Source organism: Frankliniella occidentalis, unplaced genomic scaffold (genome assembly GCF_000697945.3).
Source record: "Frankliniella occidentalis isolate FOCC.00 unplaced genomic scaffold, Focc_3.1 Scaffold92, whole genome shotgun sequence".
Lineage (NCBI taxonomy): Eukaryota > Metazoa > Arthropoda > Insecta > Thysanoptera > Thripidae > Frankliniella > Frankliniella occidentalis.
Genome location: NW_026267221.1, coordinates 835,085 through 843,829, shown reverse-complemented (window position 1 = coordinate 843,829; position 8,745 = coordinate 835,085). Strand labels below are relative to the sequence as shown.

The 8,745-nt window shown below is 54.1% G+C and overlaps 1 protein-coding gene across 1 annotated transcript in view; it reads left to right on the top strand.

The window, feature by feature from the left end:
- Positions 1–8,745, top strand: part of LOC113215399 (uncharacterized) — a 123,421-nt gene that overhangs the window by 18,031 nt on the left and 96,645 nt on the right. The window lies entirely within an intron of this gene.

Below are 8,745 nucleotides of genomic sequence, written 5' to 3'. Positions count from 1 at the left end.
CGGGGCGGGGCTGTTTGATAAGGCGGCCCGGCTCGGCGGCAGCTGGCGCGCGATGCGATGGACGCGGCCGTTTGCCTCGGCGTTTGCCTCATTGATTTGGAAACCGTTGCTCCGAGGACTTTATGACATCGGCCTTGTGCGAGGCTAACGTCCATACTCGCGCTCTGGACCCCGCAAGGACGCGCCCCCTTGCCCTGCCACCGCACCCTTTGACCGCCACCACCCGTCCTATGTTACCCACCGCCGCCCACCGCTATGCATACTCCCAAAATAAAAGTACTGTATCTTTACAACCTTAGCTGTGTGGGTATGTTACGACCCTACTTGTTGTGAGTAAAATTTCGGGCTATAACTGTTAACTGAAATTGATGGCATGAGTTGGAAAATTATTTCGCTATGAGGCGGCGTAAACTGCATGGATTTCGTAAACTTGATTTGAAGTTGCCTTGATTGGCTTCGTTTGAAAGGGAACTTTCAGACGAAGAAGATTTGTGTTCTCAGATGTTGTATTTTCATTCATCGTCAGAAAATTGCAGTTTAAACTGACATCTTGTAATAGATTGATTAATAGAGTGGCTATGCGACGTAAGCCAGGATTACATACTCTGTCAGTTAAAAATTTAGCAAACGAAGAGTTGTACAAATACAGTAAATGGTCAATAGTGCTCGCCGAGCACGGGTTCGCTTCGCCCTAACGGCCAAACGCGATGCGGTCTCGAAGCCCCCTGTGGAAAAAAGTACCCGGTGGAAGTTATCGCCTGGTTCTGTCACAAGACTTACTGGCGGCGTGATGTACGCACGGAAAATAAAAGAACGAAAAGATTGGGTCGGAAAGATTTCTCATCTTGTACTACTATAGCGTGCTGGCTTGGCGTGGCGTGGCGCGGAGGGTCTACGTGCGTAGCGTTTTGTTTCATTTTCTACCGGCGATGGGCTCGCCTTTATCTATGTTGTTTTAACAAGGTCACACGGCGATCCGAAAAGGAGGGGAAAAGGGGGGGGGCGGAGGCGTTTCCATAGATAGAGGTAGCAGCCGACATAACGGACCTCAAGCATCATATGCACGTGAACACATGCTGTCGTGCTCTGCCTGCATCCAGCCAATGGACACGGGCCTCTGTCAACTCAAATGTGTACATTGTCTACATTTAAAAAAGTAGATATGGTATGTCCGGTATGTCTACATTAAGAAGACATGGTCATGACTTTCATTAAAGAAAGTAGACATGGCTGTCGTGTCTACATTGAAGAAGATACACACCTAGTCCTCAGTATCTACTTTCTCTAATGTAGACATGATCATGTCTACTTTCTTTAATGTAAAGACATACCGTGTCTACTTTCTTTAATGTAAAGACATACCGTGTCTACTCTTTTAATGTAGACAATGTACCGGGTGTAACTGAGAATACGCAGCAGTGTTGCGGGATTGCCTACTCTTTACACCCGCAAGGGGCCATGGCCCCTGCGGCCATATTGAGTATGCAATCCCGCAACACTGCTGCGTATTCATAGTTACACCCGGTACACGTTTTAAGCTGACAGAGGGACTGACGACAGAGCTTTTGCCTGGCTTGGGGCTTCCCCTCACTATTGGTATTTCTTAATTTTCCAATCGATGAGGCTGTTGTCTCGCAATCGCAAGGCCAAATACAAATTATTGAATAGGCGGAAGCAATGGGCGCTCTGGTCTGGCAGGGCCGCACAGCGTAGGGCTCGCGCAGCAGGGCAGATTCGAGGGGGATATTTTTAGGCTGCTTGTCGGCCCCGCCCTGCGTGGTGTGGAGAGAAAGAGAGCGATAGAGAACAGAAATGGGAGAGAGAGAGAGAGAGAGACAGAGAGAGAGAGAGAGAGAGAGAGAGAGAGAGAGAGAGAGAGAGAGAGAGAGAGAGAGAGAGAGGCGCGACCGAGTAGTAGCAGTGGGGCAGGCGTGTGGTGTGGCTACCGAGCGAAGCACTTGCTTGTGATTGAATCATGTGCAACAAAAGTAAAGCGTTAAGTGGCTGCATGAGTAACCATCGATGTTGTTTTGGGAGAAGGTGCATAGTATATATGTCTCTTTGGTAAACGTCTGGCACGGCAGGGCGTCGGCTCTGCAGACGACTCGATAAAGATGATGACCTCCGTCGTCCTCAAGTCAGTGCATCCAAAAGGGCAGGCTGTTGCGGGCTACTTCCTCCTCCTCCCATGTTAAAGCATAGGCGCCAAAAAAAGAAGCCCGCAACAGCCTGCCCTTTTGGATGCACTGCCTCAAGTCCTCAGTCGGGCGGGCCTGGTCGCGGAGGCCTGTGCGGCAGGAGGCTCGGTGGCCGGGGGCGTGCCTCGTGAGGTCGTTGTCCTAGGAGGCGTGGCGCGGCGCGGTGTGGTGCGCCCTGCCCTGGGGCTTATGTGCCTGAGATGCCCCCCCCCCCTTCTGCCCACCTCTGGCCTGCGCGCACCGTGACAACGTGGCCAATTTCACACCTGCTTTGGCCCACAGAACTTTGTCCTCAATGGCTGCTGTATTGTGCTCTCAATCCCCTTCTCCTCGGCTTAACCCCTACCTACGCCACTACACCATAAACAAACGTTTTGGCATGCGACGCTCGAGGTTGTTTTTATGGCGGACGGGGTGGGGGTGGGATTGTGCGTGGGGCAAGTGGGTGGTGCGCCGCGCCGGACGGCCTCGGAGTACTTCAAAAAGGGGTGAGTCAGATGGTGGTGGTGACTCGCAGGGCACGACGTAGCGAGCGTAGCGGGCGTCTGACATCAATGACAAACATGTACAACTGCGGAGAGGGGGCGGTGACGGGTTTTGGAAGGGGAGGGGGGAGCGCACTGTCACCAGGTCCTTGCCCTGCTGGGTATACACGCTTGCGGACGCACTTCCGGGCGCGAAGAGAAGGGGGAAGGGGGGTGGGGGGGTCAGCTCTCACCTCACTGACCCGCGCAACGCGCCGCCACGCCCAGCCACGTCCCGCCACGCCACGCCATGCTCCGCGCGCTTACAACCGGCTGCGCAGAGCTTTGGTCGGCAGCCGCAGCCGCGCCGTTGCCTGACCGTAATGGCACAGTTCGGAAGGACGTCTGAGAGGGAGTTACGGGAGAGAGAGGGGGGTAAAGGTGAGAGGGAAGGGATGGAACCAGGAGAAGAGAGAGAAGGAGAGGGGGGTAGGAAGGGGTTGCATTGTTTGCAAAACAAGAGACCGCTCGGCCTTGCTGTTTAGGAGGATGTGCGCCCCGCCCCGCCACGCCCCGCCACACCCCGCCACACCGCGCCTCGCCCGGTAATAAATGCAGCTCGTGCAGGTGGCCCCCTCGGTCCCCTGCTCGGTCCGCTCGGTCCCCTGCTCGGTCCGCTCGGTCCCCTGCTCGGCCCTAGGACAGCGACAGCGTTGCCACGTCCGCCGCCCGGCCGCGTCTATTCCGTCATTAACCGCCGGAATGAATAAAACCTCGGCTGGCCGCGACTCCGCGCCGCCGCCGTTTAGGAAACGCTGCACGACCGAAATGAATGAGTTGTTGCTCACCCCAGCTTGTGTTGTCCTAGGCCGCCGCCGGGGCTGTACTTACTCACCCACCAACTCCCTGTTACGAATAAAATTTAGCACCAGAGACAAATCTGATGCACTGGTTTGTTCGTGTTTTGTGTGGACACGTGTTGATGGCACTGCGCGGCTGCGGCGCGCCCGGCCTGCATCCTTTCCGTTCGACTTTGCTCTCGGCTTTCTCCCCCCTGCTGTGTCGCTTGCGAAAGGGAACGCACGGTTTTTACTGTACAGTTCGATGACCGCCTAATTTCTAGTCGGATTCATTCGACGGATGCCGAGTGGCGGATGACGTTGGCAGGCGAGGGGAGGGGCCTGCACATTTCTTTCCGTTTTGTTGATATTTGTTTCGGAAAAAGTGACTCTTGCAGCGATTTTTTGACCCCTGCAGAATCTATGGTTTTTCATGTTTTTTTTTCTTGCTGTTTTCTTGACTGCCTACTCAGCCTATTATTTCTTTGTTAGATATTCTCAAACGCTTAGACGTGCTCGCCACTTTGCTCAGTACTCAGTGAAAATGATGAACGTTTGTAAACAAAGCGTGATCGGACAGACCTCAATATCGCTCAGCCCGCCGAGTGGCTCAGCAGCTCTATCTGCGTGATTAGGGGGTCAAAGTCTGGACGCCCAGTGTTGCCAGAACAACAGGCGCGCCTTCTCCATCAAATTTCTATCCAGTTTCATTCTATAACCATTCAAATATTTTTTTTCACAAAAATCCGCCGTAATTTTCACCACCTGGTTTGAATTTGGAACTGTGTGCATTTTGTGCCTACTTCTAGTCGTTAGTAGGTTGTCTAGGAGTCCTGGTGTGCCGATGATAGGGGCAAAATGAAAGCAAAACATGGCCCGCCCAACGCGGTGCGGTGGCGAACTAAGCTCACCCCTTTCGTGATCGTTGCCATTCTATTAAAAAGCAATTAACGGAACTCGCGGACAACGCGCGTACATTGCGACGCTTGGATGACCCATTCACAACCATAGCAGGAACAGTCAACCAAAGGCAAACAACAACAAAATAACATAATGGCGGCTGCACTTACGTAAACCTACCTACAACCCAGAAAAACGTACCTTTGATTTCGTGTTAAAAAGGTCTTGAATTTGATGTGAAACTGAATTGAGTTCATTGAAGTACAGATTCCCTTGAATTTAGCTTTACACCAATGTCAAAAATCAAACGGAAGCTTTTTTTAACTTGAAATCAAAGCAAGTAGTTTTTTTCTGGGTGTAGAAAAGCTGCTGGATTTGTCGTCGTCTTGTTTCTGTTCATTTACCGTTTCGTTTCCCTAGAAATGACCAATGGCGGCCGGCCATGTCCCATTGTCGTGTCTAAATGCGATGCATCTGGGACGCTGGTGCTTCTGCCGCTCGGCGCGTTTGTCGGGCGGGCAGTCGACTTGTGCCCATCATCGCCACCCCTGCCTGCAGGGCGCGCATGTTCCGTGTTCCCTCCCCGCTCATGTCAGACCCAGACGCGCAGCCCTTTGCTTGCCCGCTCTAAACAATGTGCGCTTTGCGCGACTAGGCTTTCGCTTGCTGCTGCATCGCTTATTTTATCGTCGCTAGAGACGGTCTGTTGACTCTGTGCAGTTTACGTTTGCTCGTGGGCGAGGTTAGGGCAGCTGGTGCGGCGGCGGCAGCCTGTGTGACGGCGTGCACGACCCACTGACCCGGATCGAATAATGCTTTCCGGTAGCTTCCTCTAGCGACTGTACTTTATTCGGAGCGATACGCTGCGCCGCACGCATGTGCCGTAAGGGTGCCCGCCTACCCCGCCCCTTTGGTAGCCGCCTCCGAGGAATATTTCACCATGAATTTGAGAGGACACCAATTTTTCCGTTGTTTTTTGTTCTTGATTTTTTTGTCTGACTTTCTTTCAATTGTTTCCTGATTTTTTTTTAAATTGACTCTTTTTGATCTTCTTCTGATTTTTTAAACGGTGTTGACGTTGTTTTTTTACTGCAACCTTTGGCCGCCTCCCCTAACCTCCCTTCCAATGTGTCAAGAGACCACGTTTTATATTCACCCAGTTTGCTCCGCGAAATTCTTCTCACAAATCTCAGCGCAGACGCACAGTCGCGCTATTGCTATATACTTTCTTACCTATATCAGGTACTGTTCCCTTCCCCTCGTCCGCAGAAAAATTGGGAACTTGTGACAGCGGTAGTCAAGAAACACCAATCAAAATATGCTTCCGACAGCACTTGCATTGCATGATAGTTTTGCCAAACACGAAACTGGAAGAACCACAATTTCCGTAGTTGGTTTATCTCCCGTGAGTGTCATAGCTATACCAATCAAATTTTTTTCTTGTCCCTTATCTGTCATACAATGGTTGATTTTTTCCTGGGTGCTAGGGCAACACTGTATGTATTAGTGGGCCATCAGTACACAAAGCATTTTATTTTCGCCCTTTTTGCGTCGCTATCTCTTTCTCTCTTATTATCTTCTGTGGGAAAATTGGCCAGGTTTATTTATCGTCACGTGAACTGGACCGCAGGAGCGGCGGCAGCTGAATGTGTGTGTGTGTGTGTGTGTGTGCGCGCGCGCGTGTGTGCGTGCGTGCCTGCGTACGTGCGCGCGCGCTATCATGCCAGCAGCTGTGTGTGTGGAGGGGGAGGGGGAGGGAGGGTAAGAAAAGGTGGACAGGGAGGGCGGGGTTGGGTGTGCGGTGGAGGAAATAAGGCGGTAATCTGAAGCAGTGCCTGCCTGGAGAGGGGGGGGGGGCTGCGACCGAATACACCGAGTGATCTTCAGTGTCGATTCAAACGCCCCTCCCGCCCGCTGCCGCGCTTTGCCGGCGCGCGTGACCTTGCTGTGACTTTGGGGTGCCTCGTCGTGGGCAGGGAAGGGTGGAGAGGTGCGAGGAGCGGTGCGGCGGGAGCGACAGTGCGTGCGCTGGTCAGTATGTCACCACCTGCCCCCTCCCCCCTCTCACCCCCTCTCTGATATTGCATCCTCCGCTGGTTGAGAGTACATAGAGGCCGCCCCCACCCAAACAGCTGTCACCAGCTCTCAGGATGACATGCTCTCGCACAAATAAGCCCAGTTCGCAGTTTGTGCGTGAGGACTGTGGACTGTGGCAAGAAGGTGACATCGTTAGGAGTGCGCCGATAGGCCCTGCCCGATGTGGTGAAGGCATGATACGTAGTGCAGGCAGGCACACTTGAGGAATCACCAACACGCAAATCAATCTCCGCATCAAACCAAAGCAAAAAGTAAATTTTACTTTTCAACTGCCAAACATTTTTCGTAGCTCCATTTTGTAGAGCGTTTGTTTTCAATCCTAGTCCCCTGAATCTTAAATCGCAGAGAGCGTTTGCAAAGTGCGACGCTGTTAAAATATCAGTGCGCCCTCCGTCTTGTCATTTTCCCGCGCGGATGAACCCACTATCTTGCCAAAAGGAAACAGACGGCGGCAGTAGCAACAGCAACAACTGTCCTCGTTAGTTTCTTTTTATTTCTTCCACTGTTCGTTTGGGACGTTCACAAGACGCCCTATCGAGCGTTTACCTGCCCCGGCTGCTATCAGAGGTGACGTTTGCACCTGACGTTTCACTTTTCTTGCGAAACCAAAGTCAAGAGACGCTACTGCTTGGGTTATCCGTTACCCTCCGTTCACTGAGCGTATGTCAGACGCGAGAGTGTGAGGGTCGAAATGTCGTCGTCCGAGTGGAAGATGTAAACTTTCCTCACGACTTAAAAGTGGAGTGTAAGAAACGTGAAACCTTACATCAACCCCACTCGCAACTGTGCTTTCGCCATCGCATCTTCTTCGCAGTGTACACGGAAAATACTGGCAGGTTTGCGTGCATGTGCGGGTTCGCTTAGGCCCGTCGAGACGCGGGGCAGGGGTTGGGAGGGGGGGGAGGAGGAATGTGGCCGGTCTAACAGTCGGGTCGGCGGGGCGCTGGGCCCGGTGGTGGGCCCCGGTGTGAGCCCCACGGCTTGGCCGGTAGGCTCGCCGGTAGGGCATTGACATTGCCTGCAGGGAGCAGGGGGGAGCGCTGGGGCCTGGAGGCGGCCTGGAGGCAGGCGGAGCAGGGATCCGGAGGGGGATTCTTGGGCTCGGTCCGGGGACGGGGACGGGGCGGCAGCAGAGCGTAGGGCCGGGAGCCGAGCCTCGGGCCTGGCGTGGCAACGAAAGGGAAGGGGGACGGGAAAGGGAAAGGGTGAAAGGGGATAGGGATAGGGTGAGAGGGAGACCGGGGCAGGCAATCAGAAACAGACCCGCAGGCAACCAACCATGCAGGAACGCGGCTATCGGACAAAGACGGTTCGGCGGTTTGAGGAAAGTTTACGTACGGCGTTACGCAGCCCAGCTCTGTCTCTCTCGCCACTGGACAAAGCAGGCTGACGGACGGGCTGCTCTGCGAGGTCCAGCCCACCTGTTGTTGTTGGATAAATGATCGCCGCCCCCTGTGGTAATGAATGGCCAGCCTGGGCCAGCCGGACCAGCTCGCTCGGCCTGCTACAGACAGGCAACAGTGGGCCCGGAGGGTGCGCCTTGAGCCGTGACACGGTGACGTCACGAGCGTGCAGCAGGCCCTGCTGTGCCCTGCGCCCGGCCCGCCCTCGCTCCCCGGTTGGCTGTGTCCCGGGTGGCTCCGCCAGCTCCGCCCCAGTGGCTCCGCGCCAAGGTGACCGGACGTGGCGCGGTGTAGCCATGGGCGTAGCGGGCGCGGGAGGCGGCGGCGGCGGCCGCTGTGAGTGCGGCTGTTATTGCCGCTGCCGCTTCCTCGCTCCCAAGTGAAGCGGAACCCGAATCGACCTGCCGAATGCCAAGTTTGCGGCTTCGAGCAGGCGCGCACCCGGCCGGAGGTACCCGGAGGTACTTATAGCAACCCCCTGAGGGTCACCTGCTCGCTCGGTCACCTGGCACCTGGCACCGAGACTTGATGCATGAGTTTCTACCTGCAGGCAGGTTCGCTCACGGATTATGACTTGGCCATGCACTCCAATCTCTTTTCTTTGGTTGGTCATAAACGATCAACTCTTAAACTCAGGAAATACTAAATTCACAAACGCCCAAGGCACCAGAACCAGAAAACTTCGGTAGATTTTTAAAATTTGTTCTTGCGGTTTATCATTTTTGCCTGCTGAGCTCTCGGTCCTCGGCACAGGGTAACCGCCCGTTCCCACTGTTCCACGAGGAAACTTATTATACTATACTTACTGCATCAACTGGCGAAGATGCCAAATCGCTTGCAAGCG